Genomic DNA, 27,784 nt, shown 5'->3' on the forward strand with positions numbered 1-27,784 from the left:
TGGAGCCCCTTGCCAGTCCCCTTCAGCTACCAATAGCACATCCATGGACCCTAGTTCAGTTCAGTTCAGTCGCTCAGTCGTGTCCGACTCTTTGAGACCCCATGAATTGTAGCACAAGCCCGTGGGGTCACTACGAGTCTCGACTGAGAGACTTCACTATCACTTTTCACTTTCACACAATGGAGAAGGCAATGGCAACCCACTCCAGTGTTCTTGCCTGGAGAATCCCAGGGACGGCAGAGCCTGGTGGGCTGCTGTCTATAGGGTCGCACAGAGTCGGACACGACTGAAGCGACTTAGCAGCAGCAGCAAGCCTCCCTGTCCATCACCAACTCCCGGAGTTCACTCAGACTCACGTCCATCAAGTCGGTGATGCCATCCAGCCATCTCATCCTCTGTCGTCCCCTTCTCCTCCTGCCCCCAATCCCTCCCAGCATCAGAGTCTTTTCCAATGAGTCAACTCTTCCCATGAGGTGGCCAAAGTACTGGAGTTTCAGCTTTAGCATCACTCCTTCCAAAGAACACCCAGGGCTGATCTCCTTCAGAATGGACTGGTTGGATCTCCTTGCAGTCCAAGGGACTCTCAAGAGTCTTCTCCAACACCACAGTTCAAAAGCATCAATTCTTCGGCACTCAGCTTTCTTCACAGTCCAACTCTCACATCCATACATGGCCACTGGAAAAACCATAGCCTTGACTAGACGGACCTTTGTTGGCAAAGTAATGTCTCTGCTTTTGAATATGGACCCTAGAGTACCTCACAAATGCTACCATTTTCTGTACATGCCATGCTCCGGGGGAAGAAACGGATGCACTAAGGATGTTATGTTGGAACTTTTAGTCTCAGTTTCCAGTAAGGCCACGAGTAATAGATAAAATATTCCAAAATGTGCATGTGAGTTCTTCAGTTTTACACTTATCACCAGGGTCCTATGTAATAAACTGTGCAATATCAGAAATAAAACCATTTTCTTTGTTAAAAAAATTCCAAAATGAACTGCAAGATTTGCAAGGAATGCTTATGAAAACCAGTTTTCTACTGTCAGTCCACCACCCACCTCCAGACTATACAAGATAACTAAAAGGCCAAGAAAAGAACTGCTGTGAACAGAATTTGGAGGAAGAGAGCTAACCTGTGGGTTCCACCTGGAAGAATGGCATGTCTCCCTCAAAACAACACGCAGGGGCTTTGAGGAAGCATGTGGAGGTTTAAACTATGTCCCTGAAGCTGGGGGACACAGTGGGCTGAAGTCTGATGGAGTCTGGAGGGAGAGAGAGCCTGGCGGGCCAGCCACTCTGACAGCCAACCCGGAGAGTCAGCCGCCTGGGGACTGGCTAGCCCTCAGCATTGAGGGGCAGAAGGCTCTCAGGGTTTCCAGAGGGCAGGATGAGGGCCAAGCAGACACCCACCACTGGAAGATGGGGTCAGAACCACAGTTGGGGGTGCACTGGTGGGTAGGGGCTCTTTGCTCCTGCTGACCTCAGCCTGCAGTCCATGCAAGGGGGAGAGGCAGGCAGAGTTTTCCCGGTGAAATGAAGTGTGATGCTTCTGATTATCACAGGAGATTGGCCACATTAATTACTAAAATGAAGTGATGCTTTGAGATTTAAGTGACTGGGACATTTCTCATATCTAAATGGTACCAGGAGAGTAATGGGCACCTGGTTTTCACCCACCAAATGCTCTAAAGGGAGACTGCAGCAAGAATAAACTTCCCTTCTTGCTGCCCGCTGGGATCCTGGCTCATCCATCCTCACAGGTGCAGCTCTGTCTGAATCCCCTCCCATATATGTCTGCATCAGCTCCTTGAGAGTAAGGCCCATCCTTACCTGTCAGGGCCTTGGACTTGGTGCAGTGCTGGGTGCACAGGGGCACCATGGCATTTGGTGGATGGACCCAACCGCCATCCCGTCACGCGCTGCATTTCTGTTTCCTTCTTCCCAGTTTTCTCATTTGGAGCTCCTCACCTCTGAGCCTGGAAGGAGTTGCGGGTGAGGACAGAATGGTCGTCCTCCACCCCCAGCTCAGCCCTCGGGCCACCACGTGAGTCCTGTGGGGCTGACACCCAACACCAGTTCTCTTCAGCCACCAACACCTTTTCATCGCAGCATGCCTTCCAAAAACCATTCCTTCCTGCTTTCCTGCTCTGAAGTTTATTTCCATCTCTCCCTGAAGGTCACCTGCTATACCACTGCTTCCCCATCACCCGATGGAGTGTTACTTCCTCCTTACCTGTGCCAGTTATGTGTGACTTTCCTTCTTCATCTTGGTTCACTTAGAATTCTTCGCATGTGGTGACACAGGTGTCCTTATGTCTACGTTACTACCTTGCTACGTCTGTTACAGATGTCCCCACACCTACGTCACATATCACTACGTCTGTGTTACGGGAGTCACCACAGCTACATCACAGGGCACTACGTCTGTGTTAGGGCGTCCCAACAGCTACATCATACGTCACTACATCTGTGATACGGGCGTCCCCACAGCTACATCATACGTCACTACATCTGTGATACGGGCGTCCCCACAGTTACGTCATATTTCACTACGTCTGTGACACGGGCATCCCTGCATCTACCTCATACCTCACTACATCTGTGACACAGGCATCCCTAGGTCTACATCATACATCACTGTGTCTATAACACAGGCATACCCACAGCTACCTCATACGTCACTGCTTCTGTGATACGGGCGTCCGCACAGTTACGTCATACGTCACTACGTCTGTGACTCGGGCATCCTTGCATCTACCTCATACCTCACGGCATCTATGATACAGGTGTCCCTACATCTACGTCATACGTCACTACGTCTGTGATACGAGTGACCCTACAGTTATGTCATACGTCACTGCGTCTGTGATACGGGTGTCCCCAGTTACGTCATACGTCACTGCATCTGATATGGGCGTTCCTACTTCTATGTCATGGAGAAGGCAATGGCACCCCACTCCAGTACTCTTGCCTGGAAAATCCCATGGACAGAGGAGCCTGGTGGGCTGAAGTCCATGGGGTTGCTAAGAGTCGGACACGACTGAGCGACTTCACTTTGACTTTTCACTTTCATGCATCGGAGGAGGAAATGGCAACCCACTCCAGCGTTCTTGCCTGGAGAATCCCATGGACAGAGGAGCCTGGTGGGCTGCCATCTATGGGGGGTCGCACAGAGTCGGACACGACTGAAGCAACTTAGCAGTAGCAGCAGCACTTCTATGTCATACGTCTGTTATAAGCACTGGGGGGTAATGAGGATGCTCACAGCCATCACCAAGAACTGCCTCATGCCTCCCTCTGAACCACTGCCACGTGTGTCATCCACATGTTGCTTGGGCTATGGGGCTGGCTGAGCTCTGGGACCAGCCAGCCTCCAAGGTGAGACTCGATTAAGCTGCAAAGGGAGAGGTGTAGTGGCAACAAGCTTAGTCTCCAGCTCCACCCATTTGCAGGCACCCCAGGCTTTTCCCAGCCCTGCCTCTCATGCCCTTTGGTTTCTACTCAGCTGCATCTTCACTTTGCAACTTCCTGGCCTCGGGGTCTTGCTTCCCAGGCCTGATGCCAAGGTTCCTGGGCTCTGCTTCTCCCACCTGGAGCCCTGGTCCCTACCTGTTCCCAGCGGCTCTGGATCCTAGGAACTGTAGGATCTGCTAACTGAACCTCTGCTAATGGATCTTTCTGATGATCCCCATTCAGCTACATCCCAAACCTGGTATGATCTTGTTGGTCATGAAATCTGAAAGAAATTCAAGTTTTATTAGAAATGGTAGGGGCAAATGACATATTATAGCACTTATATGGGGAATCGAAAAAAATGATATAAATGAACTTATTTACAAAATAGAAAATAGACTCACAGACATAGAAAACAAACTTACAGTTACCAAAGGGGAAAGGGCAGAGTCGTGGGGTATCTAGAAGTTTGGGATTAAACAGGTATGCATTACCATATATAAAATAGAAAACCTACTGTATAGCATAGGGAACTATATTCAATATATTTTAATAACCCATAATGGAAGAGGATCTAAAACTGAATCATTTTAGTATATACCTGGGACTAACACAACATTGTTAATCAACTACATTTCAATTTTTAAAAAAAAGGTAAAATAAATGATAGGGACAAAGTTAGGAGGTGAGAAAAATTACCCGATGCCAAAGATCACAGAATGGCAACTCACTCCAGCATTCTTGCTTGGGAAATTCCATGGACAGAGGAGCCTGATGGGCTACAATCCATGGGGTCGTGAAAGAGTTGGACACAGCTTAGCTACTAAACAACAACAAAAGATCACCTGAGCCGAACTGGAAAGAAGGTGTTTCTGAAGACTTCAGAAAAACGTTGCAAGCCGTCTTCTGGCTTAAGTTGTCTGTCTGCAGCTATGACACATGGTCATGACCGCCCACACCATTATTTGGAGACTCAGTTAGTATTAAAACTGTCTAGTAAAGTATGGTTCACATTGGTAAAACTCTGGAAACAAGAATAGAATTTTATTGTTTAGTCTGGCAGAAATTATTAAAACAATGGTAAATGAAAACCATGTTCCTTGATTCTTTGAGCTACGAGCACGAAACGCTCTTAATTCCAAAGGTTTTGGTAAACAGGAGATTACTTGCAGTATGTGAATGGAATGACTTCCTCTTTGCCAAACTACACACGGGGAAGTCTCAGGTACCCACTAGGCATCTAAGTATAATGACCAGTAGGGAATTAGGTACACTTCTGAAATTCAGGAGAAGAAACTTGGCTGAATACATCCATTTGCAAACTGTTAGCTCATGGATGGTGTATTAGTCATAAGTCAGGGTGAGATCCCAGAGAAACAAAATAAGAGTTCAGGATTGGAAAACCGGGAGTACAGAAAAAAAATGTTTTATTAAGTTAGAAAATCATACACTAGGAAAGGAGATAACCTCCCTTATGAAGTATTTGCTGCGTTCTCCCTCTATGGATGGGCCCACTGATATTCCTTCACTTCCTCCTTATCAAACACAAACCCCATCACGCTCCTCGCCTGGGGCATCGTCCTCAGAGAGCAGAGGATGGCTGTAGGCATGACCACAGGAGAGGCAGAAACTCCCAACCCACTTTTTCCAGATCCCAGTTCTAGGATCCAGGCTCTGCCCATAGCCCTCTCCCCTCACAGGGGGAGGGAAGGTGCAGAGTTTAGGAGCTAAGGGTTCTGGGAGCAACCCTTCACATCTCGCCTGGCACAGGGCAGGCACTGAAGTGCCCCCTTCCACTTGAGGCACCTGCCAGAGATTCCCAGGCCCTCACAGAACCACCGTCTTCTTCTTCAGGCCTCGCACCACCTCTGCTTTCCCACCGCAGGAAGAGACATTGACACCATGACCTCAGGGCCACCCCAAAGATACCTGCCCTTCCCTATCCTTCAATGAGGGACAAAGGCTTTCATCCTCAGAGATGGGGCTGCACTGTGAACTAGAGCTTCCCAACCTCTGTGCCAGTTGTCAGTGTATCAATAAACTGATCCCCTAGGGCCTTGGGCACCTGGGTACCCGGAGCATCCCTCACCACCCCACAGCATGGTCCCAGCAATGGTGTAAATGTGCCCATTCCCTGTGGCAGCCATGACATGTAGATAGTCTACACAAGAGCAGATCATCCTAGTGAGTAGCTTTTGTGGAGGATGGGTCCAGGTTCTGCCAGAGGCATTTCCACCCACTCAACTTTTTAGCCAGAGCATCACTACCTGCAGGAGTGGCAGCCGGCATAGAGGGCTGGAGACCCTAATCCGTCCCCGGTGCTGGGCCAGCCTGAGTCCTGTAGGGCCCTCTGAGCTTTTGAAGTAGAAGATTTCCCCGTCAATCTAACCTCCCAGAATCCTCCCTGGCTTCTTTTTTTCTCTCTCCCATTTTTACCCAAGGTTAGAGTCTACCTCAGCCAGCATCATACGCTTCCCCTATTCTGACCCTAGGCAGGGGACTCAGAAGCAGGGGTGGGAGCCCGGGGCTATGCCCTTAGCCCTGGTCACAGGTGACATAACCTCCCATTAATGCTTAGCAGGAAGACTTCAGAATTGACAACCATGCTCAGTTTTAAGAGGTTTATGAAACACTTTCCCCGTACCCGCCCCCCCCAAAAAAAAATGCAGGGATATTTTTAAATGAAAATGTGCTGTATTTCTATTTCTAAGCAAAAGCTATATTGCTTTCCCAAAAGCAGTTTTCAAACATTTCAAAAATGTTAGCTAGTGAGTCAAAAATCTCCTTTTATGCTTTCTGTTTTCTCTCACTCTGAAAATACATACATATATATGAGCACACATTACCCTTAGAGGCGTATTTTCTAGGATGTAAATAACAAAGGGAAGAAAGCGTATGGCAGTTGGAATCCTGGTTCTTGAAAGAGATGGATCTGTGCTGAGCATTTCAGCACAGCGTTTAGCACCCTGTTCCCTGCAGAGCATCTGTTCCCTTCATCTGCATCCTCCTCGTCCTCCTGTGCTCTCTGACCTGACCTGTGAGGCGGTTGGGCCAATACCCCATCCTTATACCACATGCTTGGAGAGTTCCCAGGGCTGGCAAGTCAAACGTGGGGCCAGGTCATTGCCTATTCCCAGCAAAATGAGTTCATATCCATTTCAGGCTCATTTTACTGCTGTTTGTTATAACTTGTTGTCCAGAAGAAGTGAGCAGGTTTGGGTACCATGAAGCAAAATAAAAATTGAAATTTTAACATATGTTTATTTCTTAAAATCATTAAGAAACGATGTAGAATGAGGACTTTTGTGTTGGTCTTCAGTCCTCTCCCACGAAGTCCAGGAGGACTGGGTGCTCTGGCCTTGCCCTTGGGGTGCCGGTGCCTGATCTCTCCTTCCTGTGCACAGAGGCCGTGTCCTTTGCTCATGGCAGGGCTGTGTGGAGGATCCCGGCTCCTGTTGCCTGGGACATTCCATCACAGACGCTCTCCTAGCAACATGGTGACGCCAGCAAACCCAACAATGACCTTTTGTCTTTAGCTCTATAAAGCCTGTGGCCATGAGTCTCACCAGAAAATTCAAAGGATTTTCTTTGCAAGTGAAGAGTGATTTCTAGCTGAAGCTTTGAATCCATTACTTTCCTCCAACCTGGAAATACAAAACTGGGCCTACACCGGATTGTTGCTTCAGATGCAGGGCGTAACCAAAGAGGTGCCCTGGATGGGGAGAAGATGAGTCTGGACGGTCCCAGTCTGGGCTCTGTTTAGGGACCCACCTACATAGCACCAGCAAGCCATTTAACTCTCAGATCTTACTGTCTTCATCTCCACAGGTGAGCAGTTACTTCTTAACAGTTCAGGGTACTAACCATCCATATTTCCTGGGCTGATGCTTGTTCTCCTTTGGAATCACAGTCTCTGGGACTGTACTCCTCACATGTGACTTTTAACCAAAGGCAAACAGATGACATTAGCCAAACAACTGTAAAAACACTTAGGTAATTAGCATTCTAATTTTGCTTACTTGGCACAAGAGGACCAAGGCACACCTAGAATTGATATGTTATGTATATGATGGGGAACATTGTTTTCCCCTAATAAATTGTTTTAGGGAACTAAACCAACCCGTTTTCTTTGTTGTTTCTGATTAGCTATCCTCTAAACAAGACTGTAAATCATGCACTCCTACTGGTAAAACCCTTTTGAGCATGTTCTTCCAGTATTTGTGCTTTAAAAATATTTAGTATTAATATCTATATTTATATATTATGTTATATGTTAGTATGAACACGTTATGAATATACTTCTAATACTAAAACAAAATTTTAAAAGGAAAAAAGTTGAAATAAGATTTAAACATTTTGATTAGAAGCAAGCCAGCAGCTCACTTATGGACTCATGTTAGAAGTCTCTCCACCTTCATTCTTTCAGCAGTCAGCCCACTGTTTGTAATTTTCTTCCTAACACTTTGCTTGTATCTTCTAAAGGGTTTTCCAACTAAAGAGAATGTTTACATTTTTCATCATTGCTTTATGTAAATTATTTCTCTATTGCAGTTTCTCCAATAGTGTATTTGCTATTAGGTAAGAAATCTCAAAAGTGGCTTCTAAATATGTATAAAAATTCAGGACATTATTTAAAAACCCTGGATGGAGAATCACACAATTCTATACTTCAAACAAAACCAGAAGCTTGGTTGTTTTTTTTGTTGTTGTTGTTTTTAATATATTCTGACATATTCATTTCAGATAGTTTGCTAAACATGATAATTTTGTTTTTATTATCTTCTACTATAGTAAGTGTTAGTCGCTCAGTCGTGTACGACTCTGCGACCCCATGGACTGTAGCCCTCCAGGCTCCTCTATCCATGGAATTCTCCAGGCAAGAATAATAGAATGGGTTGCCATTCCCTTCTCCAGGGGATCTTCCTGACCAAGGAATAGAACCCAGGTCTCCTGCATTAAGGAATGCTGTCCATTTAGGTGAATGTTTACTGTTAACAATAATAGATGTAAAAACTATACTTCAAATAGCTTTTGTGTAAGAACTTTTTAACAGAATTTTAGAGTTACAGAAGCATCACTAAGATATAGAATGAAGAATTCCCATTACCCTTCATGCAGCTTCCCTTAGTGTGAACATCTAATATAAAGAGTAAATTCATCAAAACTAAAACATTAGCATTAATGAAGTATTATCAACCACAGACTTTATTTTAATTTCTCAGGTTCTTCTATCAGTGCCCTTTTTCTGCTCCAGGATACCATCCAGGGTACCATGTCACCAAAACAGTCAGCAGCCAATGCCATATCATAATTTTGTGAAGATTTGTTTAGTTAAAACTAAATGATATTATTTAGTATTCCAGTTCATTGAGGAGTCCACTGCAAGTGTTATAAGATGCTGAAAGCAAGAGCAGCTTTGTCCTTATCTTTCCTACTGTGGAGTTAGGGCTCTGTTTTCTAATGGGCTGGAAATGAGGCAGTCTAGCTCGTGAACTGAACAGGGGCCAATCTCTGTTTATTAAATATTGGGGAAATCTTTTTTTCTTCCTTGCTTTTCCTTTTTTAAAGACAAAAGTATGTATCTGTGAAACTTCTCAAATTTCCTCTCCATAACGAATGTTCCTACTTAAAGAGAAGGCCAGGGTCTTTTGCACCCCCTGGAATACCTACATACCATTTTGGTGAACACTGCTCTATATTCATGCTCCTTTGGCCGTCCAGAGACTCTATGCCAAACTCATGCTGATATTTATTTATTTTGGCCATTCTGTGCAGCATGCAGGATCTTAGTTCCCCAACCAGGGATCAAACCTGTGCCCCCTACATTGGGAGTGCAGCGTCTTACCCACTGGACAGCCAGGGAGGTCCATCATGCTGATATTAACAAGGGCTAAGATAGAAAAACTGGACAGTTTCAGTGTCTTATTCTCCCCTAGTTAATTCACGTGTGTCTGAATTATTGGTCTATAATAAACAATTATTGAGTAACCTCTTAAGGCAGTGAGTACACACAGATTTCTCCCAGAAGCACCTCTTAGACCATCCTTCATTCAACTGTTAAAACTTCTGGTACTTTTGGCAGGGTGGTGCGGAGTATGAAGTACAATAGCCCTCGGGCACCCCGTAAGTCACCACAAACTATTGTGACTGGAAATTAAATCCCTGCCCTCTATGTCATTCACTTATTGAAGGAACAGCTAGTGTTGTGGATACTGTTCTGTGCTGTCTGATCCCGCCTTCAAGAGGGAGAAACTTCTCCCCCAGCTGCTGACAATGTGCCAGAAGTCCCTTACCATCCCTTTCCTCAGGGATTGCCTCTGCTGAAGAAAACTGCCTCACTGCAGGTCCACTTCCTTCAAGGACCAGCCAGCGTCTGGTACCTGATGGATGGTGGTATGATGGCCTGGCCCCTCCTCCCATCTTGGGGCAGCTCTGAGGGGCCATCCAGCTTCCGACTGCCTCCACCCTTCAGGATTGGCTTTGCTGGGACTCTGTCACAGACGGACTTCTGCCTCTTTCCAGTTCTGCTTCCCTTGCTCCCTTCCACAGGCATGCTTCCAAATAGATGTTCTGTACACAAGAGTCTCAGCTCAAAATCTGCTTCCCAGAAAAGTCACCTAGGCTAGTCCACCAATCCAAAAACAGGGTGCAAAGGAAGATCAATATCCCCATACCTGAAGATGCTTCCAGAGATGGTCCTGTGTGTGAATGTGCACATGAAATTAAAAGACGCTTACTCCTTGGAAGGAAAGTTATGACCAACCTAGATAGCATATTAAAAAGCAGAGACATTACTTTGCCAACAAAAGCCCATTTAGTAAAGGTTATGGTTTTTCCAGTAGTCATGTATGGATATGCAAGTTGGACTATAAAAAAAGCTGAGCGCCACAGAATTGATGCTTTTGAACTGTGGCGTTGGAGAAGACTTTTGAGAGTCCCTTGGACTGCAAGGAGATCCAACCAGTCCATCCTAAAGGAAATCAGTTCTGAGTGTTCACTGGAAGGACTGATGTTGAAGCTGAAACTCCAATCCTTTGGCCACCGGATTATGAAGAGCTGACTCATTGGAAAAGACCCTGATGCTGATCAAGATTGAAGGTGGGAGGAGAAGGGGACGACCGAGGATGAGACGGTTGGATGGCATCATCGACTCAAGGGACATGAGTTTGGGTAAATTCTGGGAGTTGGTGATGGACAGGGAGGCCTGACGTGCTGCAGTCCACAGGCTCGCAAAGAGTCGGACATGACTGAGTGAACTGAACTGAACTGATGTGCAGGTTCTTTACCATCTGAGCCACCAGCAAAGCCCACATATACATGTTGGCCATTTTCTTAGAGAAAGTGTAGCATCCTATTTGTTATTTAGTCTCTAAGTTGTGTCCGACTCTTTGAGACTCCATGGACTGTAGTCCACCAGTCTCCTCTATCCATGGGATTTCCCAGGCAAGAATACTGGAGTGGGTTGCCATTTCCTTCTCTAGGGGCTCTTCCCCATCTAGAGGTCGAAACTGCATCTCCTGCATCAGCAGGCAGATTCTTTACCACTGAGCAATACTTCTTTTTTTATATCATATTTTAAATATTAAAATTTATTTTTACATAGTGATACGTAATGTTTTTAAATTACTGCTTACTATGCCATTGTATGGACATACCACCTAATAGCCACCAGTTGATTGCCCACTATTCACTGGGCACTCTTGCAACCTCTTTGTATTTATTCAATATGTATTTATTGAGAACCTATGATGTACCACACACTGTTGTAGATACTACAGATACTAGCAACTATTATCTCAGGCTTCACTTCAACCTTAAGAATTAGCTACTGTTATTATCCCAGTTTTACAGAGGAGAAAACTAAGGTTTAAGTAACTTGTCCAAGGTCACAGGATTAGTAAATAGTGGCACCAGAATCCATAAGCAGGCAGAGCTGGTCTCCAGTGCTTCTGCTCTTAGCCCCTCCATTAGCATCCCTCCCCAAGTCAGCTTTGATAGGCAGTCAGACTACATGTGGAGAAGGCGATGGCACCCCACTCCAGTACTCTTGCCTGGAAAATCCCATGGACGGAGGAGCCTGGTAGGCTGCAGTCCATGGGGTTTCGAAGAGTCGGACACGACTGAGTGACTTCACTTTGACTTTTCACTTTCATGCATTAGAGAAGGAAATGGCAACCCACTCCAGTGTTCTTGCCTGGAGAATCCCAGGGACGGGGGAGCCTGGTGGGCTGCCGTCTATGGGGTTGCACAGAGTCGGACACGACTGAATCAACAGCAGCAGCAGCAGACTACATGCAGCTGGCAGCTGTTATAAACAACGCTGCAGTGAACATCTTTTCTCAGGCATCTTTGGGTTCTGTCTCCTCACTTTTAAAAAGCACTGGGAAAAGGATACAGGTGAGTTCATTATATTGTTAAGAATACCTGTTAACAGTCCCAGGCCATCACTCAGATCATTTTAAAAGGTGCCTTTCTTCAAAATTGGGGATTTAAGGAATCAAAAGATACTACATTCCATTCTTAATATGAAAATCTTGGGTTAAGCCTTTAAAATACTTCCATGCAGGCCCTGCGTGTTGGATGCATATTTGCAGATAGGGTAATACCTGGATTACCATTCCCAGCGTCTCTGGTGGGAAGTGGAATGTTTTTATTAAAATTTCTCTTGTTTGTGTTTCAGGGGAGAAAAAATGAAAGCAGATCTACAAGCCAGGTCTGGTTTTAATCAGAGCATAATCTTTATGAGACAACGCCAGGCTGAGAATTTTTCAATCTGATATTTTGAAAGAAAAATCCTTGTTTCATAATGATACAAGCCAATCAGCCTTAGAAGGATGGAAAAAAGAAATCTCTTGCATGAAAGAGAGGCAGGAAATTCCAGAGAAGTTTCACAGGGAGGAGGGAGAAACCCACAGTCTGTATCACTATTTGTGAGCTTATTTCTTCATATAGGATAATACTTGGTTTTGTTAACAACCAAAATTCAGTTCAGAGGAAGTAGTGGACTTCTTTCTCCCTGAAGTGGGAACATAACGATTTACTGAACATATTACAAACCCACAATGTGTCCCATGATCCACTGGCCCTTTAAACAAATATTTTGTCCTCTTCAGGGACTCTTCCCATCATGGTCATAGATCCATCTCATATTAGATGATTTAATGCCTGAGTAATTTGGAGTGTCTCTGTAGATATTGCTGAAATTTTTATATTTCCGTGTGATGGTACATTCCACTGATGGGGAGGGGGGAGTAATTTGGCAAACTTCAGGGTGAGTTGTTGAGATTTATAAGCATTTTCATATAATGCTCAGCTAGAGTGGGAATAGTAAAATCTCAGTCTTTCAATAAGCTGCAAAACTATTAATGGGTTTCTAGGTCATGTTGTTCAGGGTTAACACTCGGTGGAATATATTTTTCATTAAATATGAAAGTGCTCCAAGTGTGTTTTATACAGGTGTGCTAACTTCACTGTTTCCTGGAGTGTCTATAATTTCAAAACTAATCGAGTCTTCTTTTATATGCTTTTGCATGAATTCTGGCTTTCTTTTGAACAGTCATAATGACTCAATGAAGGAGACTAAAAACTGGCAAGAAAAAACCAATAAAAGCATAAAGTCCAGAGTTTCAGAGAAAGGAGATTTACGAAATGATTTACAGTATAGTTCCTTCGACCAGAGCTTTCAACGTTACATTTATTCGAAAATACCTCATTTAGTGTTTATTTGTGCCAGTTCCATAACATGAATCAAATCCTGAAGGTTCAATGAGCAAATCAAGCACCATTTTAAAATTCATCCTCAGAGGACAGGAGTGTCTCTTCTCTTTATCCCATTGTCTTATCTCTTTCCAAAACAAGAAATTTAAATTTTTATCTGACTAAAATCATTACATGTCCAAATATCATAGGACTGAAAACTCCATCTGCTTACACATTTCAGTTTCCTAAGTCCACTGCAAAAAGAAAAAGAACACTGGATAAATTAAAATATCTCATGTGTTCCTATTATTATTCTCCATTTAGTCCTCTTTGCCACATATTATATGTGGGTACTTAGATAAATACGATTGTCTTTTCTTCTGTTGCTTAAATCTCTCTGTCTATGTGAAGTGGAAAGAGCTCATCCATTATTTGTTACTTTTTCTATAACTGTTAATACATACATGGACCCGAGCAAAGAGGTTGATAGAGTGAAGGTCTGCACAGATGTTCTGCCTGATTTCAAATCCCATTTGAACTCTGTATAGATGTGTAATAGTGAAAACACATTGCCAGAAATACCAGGTCTTAATGCTATGATGATGGTGTATCAGCCGTCCCCAGCCTTATTTGCACCAGGGATTGGTTTCCTGGAAGATAATTTTTCCATGGAAGGGGGATGGTTTTGGGATGGTTCAAGAGTATTTCATTTATTGTGCACTTTATTTCTTTTATTATTACATCAGCTCCACCTCAGATCATCAGGCATTAGATCACAGAGTTTGGGGACCGCTGGTGTAAATGGTACTGTAAGAGGAAGAAATACTCAAATATTTTCAGCAAAAGGATATTCTCCTAGTTTAAAAGATGCCTCTTAGTCTCTGAATCCTCCAGGGCCCACAGTAGAAAGTCAGTTTCATCCCACTTTGCTAAGTGTGCATCAAGCTGATGTTTATCGAGTGCCCTGGATTTTTCAGTATAAAGATTGGGAGTTTGAGCTTTCCTTCAGGTTACGAGTCCAGCCTCACTCGGACAATGCCTGGGTTCTTCTAACTTCAGTTTCCTGAGTCTGACTCTTGAGTTTGTCATGGCCCCAGTGGCTGTCTCTGTGAAGGGAGGAAGTGGAATGGAAGGGAATTTTAGGGGAGCACTTCACAGGAATTCAGGGCAAAAACTTGGGAGGAAAACAGTGTCAGGCTCTTGCCCAACAGGCCTCCACTGCTGAACCTGCATCTATGTATTTGTTTAATATCTGAATTGATGTACTTTCAGAGAAGATTTACTTCATTCTGAAATGTTGCCTTATTATGTTGTTCAGTCTCTAAGTCATGTCCGACTCTTCACAACCCCATGAACTGCAACACCCCAGGCTTCCCTGTCCTTCACGATCTCCCGGAGTTTTCTCAAACACATGTCTGTTGAGTCAATGATACCATCCAACCATCTCGTCCTCTGTCGCCCCCTTCTCCTCTTGCCCTCAATCCTTCCCCACATCAGGGTCTTTTCCAGTGAGTCAGCTCTTCTCATCAGGTGACCAAAGTTTTGGAACTTCAGCTTCAGCACCAGTCCTTGCAATGAATATTCAGAGCTAATTTCCTTTAGGATTGACTGATTTGATCTCCTTGCTGTCCAAGGGACTCTCAAGAGTCTTCTCCAGCAACACAGTTCAAAAGCATCAGTTCTTTGGCACTCAGCTTTCTTTATGGACCAACTCTCACATCCATACATGACTACTTATATTGCCTTATGCATCGCAGCTTATGGCAGATAGCCCTCTGTGATGATAAAGTGAAATCACACACATAGCTGAGCTGTGGGCAATGTGTACTTTAAAAACAAATACACGGGGAAACTTTCCTGGTGGTCAACTAGCTAAGACTCCATGCTTCTAATGCAGGGGGTCCAGATTCAATCCCTGGTTGGACAAGTAGATCCCACATGCCACAACTAAGAGTTTGCATGCCTCTACTAAAGATCCTCCTCCTCCTGCTGCTGCTGCTAAGTAGCTTCAGTCGTGTCGGACTCTGTGCGACCCCATAGATGGCAGCCCATCAGGCTCCACCGTCCCTGGGATTCTCCAGGCAAGAACACTGGAGTGGGTTGCAATTTACTTTTCCAATGCATGAAAGTGAAAAGTGAAAGTGAAGTCGCTCAGTCGTGTCTGACTCTTAGCGACCTCATGGACTGCAGCCTACTAGGCTCCTCCGTCCGTGGGATTTTCCAGGCAAGAGTACTGGAGTGGGGTGCCATTGCCTTCTCCGAAAGATCCTGCATGCCACAGCTAATATCCGGCACAGCCAAATAAATATAAATATACAAACAAAAACACAATTACATGATGGGGGAATATGGGAAAGATACAGAGAACAAAATAATTGATCAACAACAAGTGTCTTGCTTAGAGAGATTCATTGAAGGAATGGGCTCATGGTTGTAGAGATGAGTAAATACGACATTTACTGGGAAGCTGGTAGGTTAGGCTGGAAGCTCAAGCAATAGTTACTTTGCAATCTTGAGTCCAAAATCCACAGGGCAGGCTAGAAGAACAGAAATCCTGGAAATATTTGTGGGTTAGGGTCTTGAGGCAAATTTCTTCTTCTTCCAGAAACCTCGACGTTTGCTTCAACTGATTGGATGAGGCCCACCCACATTATCAAGGGTAATCTTCCTTTCAAGTCAACTGATTGTAAGTGTTAATCATATTCCAAAATATCCTCACAGCAACATCTAGACTAATGTTTGACCAAACACCTGAGCACCGTAGCCAGGCTGACACATAAAAGTAACCCTCATGGTACTTTCCCTGACTATGAAGGAGGAGACTGGGGCTTGAAGAGAGTGAGTAACTTGCTCAAGGTCAAACCATTAAGAATGAAATAATATCAAACTTTAGGCTGTGCAACCTCAGTGTTTCTGCTCTTAATCACAGACCCTGGCTGCTTGCTTAGACTAATTGCTAAATTAGACAGGGAAGAGGTTCTAAAAAAGAGGCATCTGAACCTGGTGACTTTTGATTTAAGGCAATAGTTTTAAAAACAGGGCAGACAAGATGGAGTAACAAGGGCCATATTTGCCCTCTTATCTAAAATAGCTGGTAACAAAGGTAGTGCATATGAAACAAGAGTTTGAAAGACATTGGACATCAAGTAGGAAAGGACAGTGATCCTTGAGAGATGAGATATAAGCCAGGGGCTGTCTAACTCCCCCAGCCCTATAGGAGGGTTTCCAAGGCGGGGCCAGGGAGGGAAACCCAGGCAGATCCCAGTGGTCTCCCTGAGTTGATGAGACAGAGCTGAGGGTCTGGGGAGACCAAGGTGGCTGGAGTTGGCTCCCTCCTCTGGGAGAGGAGGGAGTCATATGACGAAAGTCTCCAGAAGTATCCTGAGGATATTCCCTGGGGCTTCCTCTGGCAGCCTATTAGCAAATGTGTATGTGGAAACTCCTGAGGCTGGGGGAAGAAGCACCCAAGAGATGAAACTAACCATTTTCCAGAGATCACACAAGACCAGAGCAAAAGAGGCGTAATCAATGGAGCTGTGAGCGGAGGTTCCAAAAGTGTTTGCCTTGGTGATGAGGTGAAATTAGACCTGGGCTCCATTCTCTCTGGTTCTGCCTATGTGTGTGTGTGTTAAGTCTCTCAGTCATGTCCAACTCTTTGCAACCCCATGGACTGTAGCCCACGAGGCCCCTCTGTCCATGGGAATTTCCAGGCAAGAATACTGGACTGGGTTGCCATGCCCTCCTCCAGGGGTTCTTCCCAACCCAGGGAACAAACTCCTGTCTCCTGCGGCTCCTGCACTGCAGACAGAATCTTTGCCACTGAGCCACCAGGGAAACCCCTGTTTCTGCCTAACAAACCTTAAAAGCAAACTTGAAAAGACTGAACCATTTTCAGGTAATTTAACTATGCTCCATAATAGGGTTCAAGAATAGTTCTAGGAATAAGAAAATAGACAGCACCCCACAGGGTAAAATTCACAGTGTCTGGTATCCAATCTAGATTACGAGGCATGCAGAGCAACAGAAAATTTTTACCCATAATCAAAGGAAGAAATAAGATCATGGAAATTGACACATAGACATCTATGGAAATGACATAGATGTTAGAATTACTAAAGATCTTTAATAGTTATTATATCTGTTTTCAATACGTTCAAGAAATTGAAGGAAATATCATGCATAATTAGCAGAGACTTGGAAAATATAAGATACAGGGACTTCTCTGGTGGTCCAGTGGCTGAGACTCCATGCTCCCAATGCAAGGAGCCTGGGTTCAATGCCAGGTCAGGGCACTAGATCCCACATACCACAACTAAGAGTTTGCATGACTTAACTAAAGATCCCATGTGCCACAACTAAGACCCAGTGCAGCCAAACAAATAAATGTTTTTTTAAAAAAGAAGATATACAAACTGAAATTCTATGAAGATTACAGAATTTAAGACTAGAAACCTAGTCCAGTTCAGTTCAGTTCAGTTTAGTCACTCAGTCGTGTCTGACTCTTTGTGACCCCAAGAACCGCAGCACGCCAGGCCTCCCTGTCCATCACCAACTCCTGGAGTCCACCCAAACTCATGTCCATCGAGTCAGTGATGCCATCCAACCATCTCGTCCTCTGTCGTCCCCCTTCTTCTCCTGCCCTCAATCTTTCCCAGAAGCATCAGGGTCTTTTCAAATGAGTCAGCTCTTCGCATCGGGTGGCCAAAGTATTGGAGTTTCAGCTGTAACATCAGTCCTTCCAATGAACACCCAGGTCTGATCTCCTTTAGAATGGACTGGCTGGATCTCCTAGCAGTCCAAGGGACTCCCAAGAGTGTTCTCCAACACCACAGATCAAAAGCATCAATTCTTCAGCACTCAGCTTTCTTTATAGTCCAATTCTTACATCCATACATGACCACTGGAAAAACCATACTCTTGACTAGACAGACCTTTGTTGGCAAAGTAATGTCTCTGCTTTTCAATATGCTCTCTAGGTTGGTCATAACTTTCCTTCCAAGGAGTAAGCGTCTTTTAATTTCATGGCTGCAGTCACCATCTGCTGTGATTTTGGAGCCCCCCAAAATAAAGTCAGCCATTGTTTCCACTGTTTCCCCATCTATTTGCCATGAAGTGATGGGACCAGATGCCATGATCTTCGTTTTCTGAATGTTGAGCTTTAAGCCAACTTTTTCACTCTCCTCTTTCACTTTCATTAAGAGGCTCTTTAGTTCTTCTTCATTTTCTGCCATAAGGGTGGTGTCATCTGCATATCTGAGGTTATTGATATTTCTCCCGGCAATCTTGATTCCAGTTTGTGCTTCCTCCAGCCCAGTATTTCACATGATGTACTCTGCATATAAGTTAAATAAGCAGGGTGACAATATACAGCCTTGACATACTCCTTTTCCTATTTGGGACCAGCCTGTTGTTCCATGTCCAGTTCTAACTCTTGCTTCCTGACTTGCATATAGGTTTCTCAAGAGGCAGGTCAGGTGGTCTGGTATTCCCATCTCTTTCAGAATTTTCCACAGTTTATTGTGATCCACACAGTCAAAGGCTTTGGCATAGTCAATAAGGCAGAAACAGATGTTTTTCTGGAATTCTCTTGCTTTTTCGATGATCCAGCAGATGTTGGCAATTTGATCTCTGGTTCCTCTGCCTTTTCTAAAACCAGCTTGAACATCTGGAAGTTCATGGTTCACGTATTGCTAAAGCCTGGCTTGGAGAATTTTAAGCATCACTTTACTAGCGTGTGAGATGAATGCAATTGTGCGGTAGTTTGAGCATTCTTTGGCATTGCCTTTCTTTGGGATTGGAATGAAAACTGACTTTTTCCAGTCCTGTGGCCTGCTGAGTTTTCCAAATTTGCTGGCATATTGAGTGCAGCACTTTCGCAGCGTCATCTTTCAGGATTTGAAATAGCTCAACTGGAATTCCATCACCTCTACTAGCTTTGTTCATAGTGATGCTTCCTAAGGCCCACTTGACTTCACATTCCAGGATATCTGGCTCTGGGTGGATGATCACACCATCGTCATTATCTGGGTCATGAAGATCTTTTTTTGTACAGTTCTTCTGTGTATTCTTGCCATCTCTTCTTAATATCTCCTTCTTCTGTTAGGGCCCTACAATTTCTGTCCTTTATCGAGCCCATCTTTGCATGAAATGTTCCCTTGGTATCTCTAATTTTCTTGAAGAAATCTCTAGTCTTTCCCATTCTGGGATTAAAATAGATTAGACATTGCAGAGGAAAAGATTAGTGAATTTGAAGATGTAACAATAGAAAGTAAATACAATGAAATTTGGAAAGAAGACAGACTGGAAACAATATACAGTATCTGTGCACGCTGGGACAACTTCAAGTGGTCTAATATATGTGTAATTGGCAATTCAGCAAACTAAGCATTGAAAGGAATTCCTCTACTTGATAAAGGTTATCCAAAATGTGTAGCTACCCTCATAGGTATGACAAAAGACTGAATATGTTCCCCTGAAGATTAGAAACAAGATATGGATGTTCACTCACCACTTCTATTCAGTATCGTCCATGGAGGTTCTAACCAGATCAATCAGTAAAGCAAGAAAAAGAAAAAAATGGCATTACAATTGGAAAAGAAGCATTGATGACATTATCATCTATGTAGAAAATCTTACAAAAAGAAAAAAAAAAAACAAAACTCAAAAGAACTAATAAGTTACTTTAGGAAGGTTGTAGGATGTAAAATCAATATGCAAAAATCTGTTATTACTAAGTACTACTAATAAATGATTCACTATTGATATTTTTAAAAATTCCATTTACAATAGCATTAAAATGTTAAATTCCTAGGGATAAATCTGGAAAAGATGATTAAGAATTTCACACTTCAAACTATAAAACGTTGCTGAGAAAAATGAAAGACCTAAATAAATGGAGTAATTCACCAGTTTCATGAGTCAGATGACTCAGCATAGCAAATATATCAAATTTTCCCCAAATTAATCTGTGGGAAAAAAAACAGATTCCCAGTCAGAATCCTTTTTGTATAATTTGGCAAACTGATGCTAAAATTCACTTGGAAATATAAAGAACCCAAGGAAATAAAACAATTTTGAAAAATAGGAGGAAAGATTGCACACTACCTTATTTTGATATTTATTATAAAAGTGCAGTAATTAAGATAGTGTGTTATTGGCATGAAGATAGATAAATAGATCAATGGAAGAGAATAGAATAATTACAATACTATGATATTGGTGTCAAGATGGACAATAAGATCAATAGAAAAGAAGAGGAGTCCAGAAATAAACTCACATCGATAAGGTCAATTGATTTTTTTTTACACAGGTGTAAAGGTAATTCAGGAAAGAAAATATAATGTTTTTAACTAGCAGAGATAAAACAATTGGATATTCTTATGCAAAAAATAATTCCAGTCCAATCCTGCCACTTCCACAAAAAGTAAGTCAAAACGGATTGGAGATTTAGCCATAAAAACTAAAATTACAAAATTTCTAGAAGAAAATACAGGAGAAAATCTTTGTTATCTCAGGTTAGGTAGAGTTTTTTTACATTCAACAGCAAAAGAATACCACATATATAAAATTGATATTGGACTGCATCGAAATTAAGAAACATTGTTCAAAGGACTCTGTTAAAAAATAAAGAGATAAGTCACAGAGCAGAAGAAAATGCTTATAAATCTGATAAAGAACTGATATCCACTGATATCCACAATATATTAATAACTCCCTAAGCTCAGCAATGGACTTCCCTGGTGGCTCAGAGGGTAAAGTGTGTGCCTGCAATGCGGGAGACCTGGGTTTAATCCCTGGGTCGGGAAGATCCCCTGGAGAAGGAAATGGCAACCCACTCTGGTACTCTTGCCTGGAAAATCCCATGGACTGAGAAGCCTGGTAGGTTACAGTCCATGGCGTCACAAAGAGTCAGACATGACTGAGCCATTTCACTTTCACTTTAAGCTCAGCAAAAAGGAAACAAACAACTGTATTGCTTGAATGAGCAGAAGATTTGAACATGCAGTTTATCAAAAAAAGCAAATGCATGACAAGATACTCAACATCATTATGCACTATGGAAATGCATGTTAAAACCACAGAGAGATACTCTTGTAGGCCTATTAGTATATCTATACTTAAAAAGACTGACTCTATGAATTGTTGGTTAAGATGTAAATTAACTAGACCTCTGACACACTGCTGGTGGGGACGTACAATGGCACAAATACCCAGAAAAAGTTTGACACCTTCTTAAATTGTTAAACAAGCACTTTATAAGACCCAGGCTTTCTACTTCTAGATATATTGTTGGTGTTGTTTAGTTGCAAGTCATGTCTAACTCTTCTGCAACCCCATGGACTGTAGCCTGCCAGGCTCCTCTGTCCATGGATATCCCAGATAAGAATACCGGAGTGGGTTGCTATTTCCTTCTCCAGGGGATCTTTCCAAGCCAGGGATCAAACCCGTGCCTCTTGCATTCACAGGCAGATTCTCATCTTTCTATGGCCATAGGCATTTATTTCATCTAGAGATATACCCAAGTAAAATAAATGCCTATGTCCATGCAAAGAGTTGTGTAGAAATATTTTTAGCAGCCTTGTTTGTAATGGCCAAAATTAATTAATTAAAATAAATTAATGCATTAAAATAGAACTAAAAACAATCCAAATGTTCATCATCAGGTGAAGGGATAAACAAATTGTGGCATATACATACGATGGAATACTACTTAGTAGTAAGAAAGGAATGAACCATTGATACATAGAAGTAAGTAAGTGTTAGTCACTCAGTCGTGTCTGACTCTTTTCGACTGTATGGACTGTAGCCCACCAGACTCCTCTGTCCATGGAAGTCTCCAGGCAAGAATATTGGAGTGGGTTGCCATTTCTTTCCCCAGGGGATCTTCCCAACCCAGGGACTGAACTTGGGTTACCTGCATTGCAGGCAGATTCTTTGCTGTTTGAGCCATCAGGGAAGCCCCCATTGATACATGGAAGGACCTGGATAAAGCCCGAAATAATCATGCTGGTGAAGAAGCCAAACAACAATTAGTACAGACTGTGTGACTCCGTGGATACCATACTAGAAAATGTAAACTGACCTGTGGGGATGGAAAGCTGATGGGTGGTTTCCTGGGTTAGGAGGAAGGAATGGGAGTGCTTACAAAGGGCCAGGTGGAAAGTTTTGGAGGGGTGGACATGTTGGTCACTTTGTGGGGTGGTTTCATGGGTGCACACGTATGTCAACATTTCACATTGTATACTTTAAAAACATATAGTATATTGTTAGGTCATTGTACCTCAGTCTCTAAGTTGTAAGGCTATAAGGCTGTTAAAGCAAAGATCTTGCTGAAGTGACATGCAGTGGCTCTGAGACTGGAAGAGGCAAGACTGAAACAGAATAACCACTCAGGAAGATGCTGAGAAATCCAATTCTCTTTATGCCTAGAACCTGCCTTAGAGGCACCAATTTTACAAAATAAAAATATAAGAATTCTGGTCTATTAAGGGTTACTAGAAAGGGGAAAAATTGGAAACTGTGACAGATTTTATTTTCTTGGGCTCCAAAATCTCTGCAGACAGTGACTACAACCATGAAATTAAAAGATGCTTGCTCCTTGGAAGGAAAGCTATAACAAACCTAGGCAGAGTATTAAAAAGCATAGACATCACTTTGCCGACAAAGGTCTATATGGTCAGAGCTATGGTTTTTCTAGTAGTCATGTATGTATGTGAGAGTTGAACCATGGAGAAGGCTGTGCACTGAAAAATTGATGCTTTTAAACTGTGGTTCTGGAAAAGACTCTTGAGAGTCCCTTGGACTGCAAGGAGATCAAATCAGTCAATCCTAAAGGAAATTAACCCTGAATATTCATTGGAAAGACTGATGCTGAAGCTGAAGTTCCAATACTTTGGCCACCGAGGAGCCGACTTGTTGGAAAAGACCATGATGTTGGGAAAGGTAGAAGGCAGGAGGAAAAGGGAACAGCATAGGATGAGATGGTTAGATGGCATCACCGACTCAATGGATGTGAGTTTGAACAAACTTCACGAGATAGTGAAGGACAGGAAGCCTGGCGTGCTGCAATCCATGGGGTCACAAAGAGTCAGACATGATTTAGTGACTGAACAACAGCAACAATAAAGCTAGTACATTTGAGACTTTTTTGTTACTTACAAAAGGACTCCTGATTCCTGCTGCTCTGTCACCCATCAGCTGGGTGCCTTTGTGCATGCACAGGCTGAACAACCACCCATAGCAGCCCTGATCCTATAGACCACATGGTGTGATAGAAGCAGCACTGACCACCAAATCTTGGTACTAACCATATGGCCTTTGGTGAATCAACTAAAAATTCCTCATAACTTAGTTTCTTCATCTTGGATTCCAGTCCTGTGGGGCTTGGTTGAGATAAGGACTAAGATGAGGCTTTAAAAACAGACATGGGCCCCATCAATGTGTTCTGGCCAGAAAGTGAGGGGAAAAAAGGCTGGCCTGGAGTTCAGGAATTAACATTCCTCTAATAATAAGAACATCCCAGGACTCTTTATTAAGATGTACATTATGTGACTAAACAGGGCTATCTTGGCTCAAACTGTGAGAGACATGTGTTCCCACTTCTACCCCCACTGCTCGCTTCTGGGGCCTTTTCCCTTACAAGCATCACACCCAGTTCCCCCATCACAACCTGGCTGCCCAGGGCCCACTGGGAATTCCCTCCCAGAGAAGTTTGCTTCCCTGAATTCCCAAGTCAGTCCATTCCTTGCCTCCATCCTTCATCCCTCAGCATAGAGATCACAGCGGGGAGGAATGAGGATTACTAAATGGACTCTCACTCGGGTTTATATATATGTCCAGAGTTAGCTCTCTTAGCCTTAATCTTTCAAGAGACACTTATTTTAAATGAGATGCTTGTTTACTCCAAAGAGTGACTTTCTAATGGAATTTGGTATCAGCTAGCTAGATCTTTAGGCATGGGATTGAGAGGGTGTCTCTAGAAAGAAATCTCCACATTTAGTGCCCAAATCTCCAAAGTGGTCTCAAAAATATCATTTACATGGAATTTTGGGCAGGAGAAGTTTCTTTCTGTATAATTATGTTTATATCTGTTTCTATATAACTGCTACAAACTCTGCACAGGAAATAATGGAATCAAACATGCACATTTTTTTCTATTGGATACACTGGGTCTTTCATTGTTATGGGATGGATTTTTCTAGATGCAGCAAGCAAAGGCTACTCTTTGTTGAGGTGGGCGGGCTTCTCGTTGTCGTAACTTCTCTTGTTGCAGAGCACGGGCTCTAGGCATGCAAGCTCAGTAGTTGTGGCTCACGGGCTTAGTTGCCTCTCGCCATGTGGGATCCTCCCAGACCAGGGATTGAACCCATATCCCCTGCATTGTCAGGCCGTTTCTTAACCTTTGGACTACCAGGGAAGTCCAGACTTCTTTTTTAAACACACAAATCATCAGATTCAGATGATTTGTGTTTTCTTTTTAAAAAATATTGATTTAATTTATTTATGCACTGGGTCTTTTTTGCTACAGTCAGGCATTCTCTAGTTTTGGAGAGTGGAGGCTGGTCTAGTTGGGGTGTACAGGCTTCTCATTGCGGTGGCTTCTCTTGTGGTGGAGCACAGGCTCTAGGCGCGAGGGCTTCAGTAGTTGTTGCATGTGGGCTCGGTAGTTGTGGCACATGGACTCAGTTGCCCTGAGGCATGTGGGATCTTCCTGGACCAGGGATTGAACTGGTGTCCCTTGCAGTGTGAAGTGGATTCTTAACCTCTGGACCACCAGGAAAGCCTATCCGGACTTTTTTTAGTATATGAAACTGATACACGGATTGAAGGCTGCTGCCACACCTGGTACATTGTTCAGATGCTGCTAGTGCCTGAAGTTCAAGAAATCTCCACATTTAGTGCCCAAATCTCCAAAGTGGTCTCAAAAATGTCATTTACATGGAATTTTGGGCAGGAGAAGTTTCTTTCTATATAATTATGTTTCTATCTGTTTCTATCTGTTTCTATATAACTGTTACAAACTTTTAGGTAGTTCCAGTAATTTAGCTCAATATACTTGTCAATGACCTAGAGGATGAAGTGAACGATAGTGTGAAAGAATCTCCTGATGACTCAAAAGTGTTTAGCTTGGTAAGAGCCAAGGAAGATCTTAAGATGGTTCTAACAAACTGGATGACTGAACAAATGCGACTGATGACACTTTACAGAGAAAGTCAAAAGGTAATAGATATTGAAACAAATAACTTAAGCTCCACATAATTTAAGCTGTACACACTGATGGACTTAGAATTTATGTTAGTTTCAAAGGAAAAAAGACTTGCTGTAGGAATCAAATTAATAAAGACAATTTCCATAAAGCTATCTAATCTGCAATGGTCCAGAAAAGGCCAAAAGAGTCTAGAAGTATACCCAGAAAATGAAGGGGAAAATACAAGAAAACATGCAGTGGACAGGACAGGATGCTGGCCTAACAAGTTCTCTTTGGCTAATTTGGTCCTGATGTTTTCCTCCAGTTGTCCCTAGCCCTAGAAAATGAATCAAGATCTGTCTAAACCAACAAAAGTATGATTCCCTGGACCAGCAGCAGTGGGATGACCTGGAAACGTATTAAAAATGCAAATTTATTAGGCTCCATTCTGAATATAGTAAATCAGAAACTTTGGCCCAGGAACACAGCAATTTATATTTTAATAAGGCCCCCAGGAGATTCCAGTTCATGCTGAAGTTTGAGCACCACTGGTCTAAACCAATTATGATAATCCCATTCCACTTTGCCAATGATTATGTTAAGGATAAGCGTGAACTCCCTTTAGGCCAATGAGATACAAGTAAAAGTCTGCTGGGGGATTCTAAGCAATATATTTCCTGAAAAGAGGAAAGACCTTTCACCCTTTGGCCTTAGTTCTGTGAGAATGTGATGACTGGAGCTGCAGCATCCATCTTGTGGCTATGAGGAGGCACAGTTGAGGACTGCAGAGCAAAATATATGGTTTATGCCAATCTTCCCACGACTTTACATCCAGGATGTCTTGCTGTGTGAGAAAGTAAACCTCACTTTTGGTCAGAAATGCTTTTCCTTGCATCTGAAACCATCCCTCAAAAGCACATCCCTTTCTTCTCTACTGTGGTACAGAAGAAGAAAACCTGACTGAGTAAATTCTCACAAATAGTGAGAAACAAAACAAAACACAGATCTCGGACCTTTCACCTGAACAGGTGATAGCTATATTCCCTAATCTTTAGTTAATATATTGTATATCCATTTTTATTCAGCTCAAGAGAAAAAAATATTTTTGGCCCCTTGGCATGCAGAGATCTTCGTTCCCTGAACAGAGACTGAAATAGTGTCCCTGCAGTGGAAGTACAGAGTCTTAACCACTAGACCACCATGGGTATTCCCTTATCTTAAAGCAAGTGTATTATTGAGCCTCTCTGCTCTTATATATTGTATTAATGTAACAAATATTTACTTTCCTCACAGTTTTTGTAAAGTATCTTTTGTAGTGAGCTATGTGCAAACATAAAAAACCCCTCTGGCAGTCAGCACACCATCCATTCAGTTCAGGGCTGTATGGCCAAAAACTACATTGGGAGAGAAGTTTGAAGGTGTGATTGTATTGATCTCAACTTTAAAAAGTTAAGGCCACACACAATGCACTTTCATTTCCCCAAACCCCATTATGAGTGACCATTTATGATTCGACTTACCTCTCCACATTGTTATTCATATTATGAATTAAGAGATCATGCAGTAGAGGTAAACCTCAACCTTAGAATCACTTTCATGAGAAATAAAATGCCAAGATAGATGCATGGATGGAAACCTACACAGAGAGGAGGCAAAAAGTATTTTTTGTGGATTGTGTCTTCATATCTTGGCAACACACATTGTGTGGGTCTGTCAACAAAGCCATAAGAAAGAGGGCAGAGAGTGGAAGAATCAGCCTGATGAATGCATCTTTTTCTGTGCACCATCCAGCTTAACTTTCGACAAACTTTTTACAATGAAGCCCCCCCAATAACTAACTGCAAACACAGATGGGGTTGTCAGCATGCCCTATAGGTCAGGAAGCTTGGGCTTTGCAGGACTGACAGCAGGAATTGGTCCAAAATCAACTGTTCTCCACTGAGAATTCCCTGTCAGCTGTTGAAGAAGGCTGGCTCTGCTGAATTCAGCCCTCAAAGAGTGCAGAGAGGAGGGAAGACCTCTCAGAGACAAAAAGCAGACTCCGCAGGATTTTAGGGCTTAAGACCAATACCTTCCCCTGCACTCAGAGGCATGAAAGAAGCCAGCGCATCTGGAGCCCAGATGTTCCAAGAGAGTCTCCCTCTGAGCAGAGGCTGTCCCAGTCCACCCTGGAGCTCAGAGCAAGTCACCAAAGAAGGTGGCCTTGCCCCACACTGGAAAGTGGAAGAGCACTTCTGGTTGCAGTCTTTATCCAGGCTGGAGCCTTGAGTTCAAAGTTTCTGTGCCTCTATTTCCTCTCCTTGGAAGGCAAGGCTATTCTGGTCTCCTGGTGGAGTGAGGATAAAGCAGGACAAAGGATGGGAAGAGCAATGATTGTCTGGAGATAGATATAGATATAGATATAGATATAGATATAGATATAGATATAGATATATAAAACTCCCC

General features: G+C 43.1%; 1 long non-coding RNA gene across 3 annotated transcripts in view; it reads left to right on the forward strand.

Annotated features, from left to right (window-relative positions):
• Window positions 1–6,187: 6,187 nt before the first annotated feature.
• LOC109568125 (uncharacterized) overlaps window positions 6,188–27,784 on the forward strand; it is a 66,707-nt gene continuing 45,110 nt past the window's right edge. Inside the window, exons 1-2 of one of the 3 annotated variants that reach the window (XR_011570033.1) lie at window positions 6,188–7,281; window positions 15,758–15,838. This is a non-coding gene — a long non-coding RNA (uncharacterized lncRNA). The remainder of the gene's footprint in view (window positions 7,282–15,757; window positions 15,839–27,784) is intronic. The other 2 variants (XR_011570032.1, XR_011570031.1) reach the window with 2 other exon arrangements.

This window comes from Bos indicus, chromosome 13 (assembly GCF_029378745.1).
Source record: "Bos indicus isolate NIAB-ARS_2022 breed Sahiwal x Tharparkar chromosome 13, NIAB-ARS_B.indTharparkar_mat_pri_1.0, whole genome shotgun sequence".
Lineage (NCBI taxonomy): Eukaryota > Metazoa > Chordata > Mammalia > Artiodactyla > Bovidae > Bos > Bos indicus.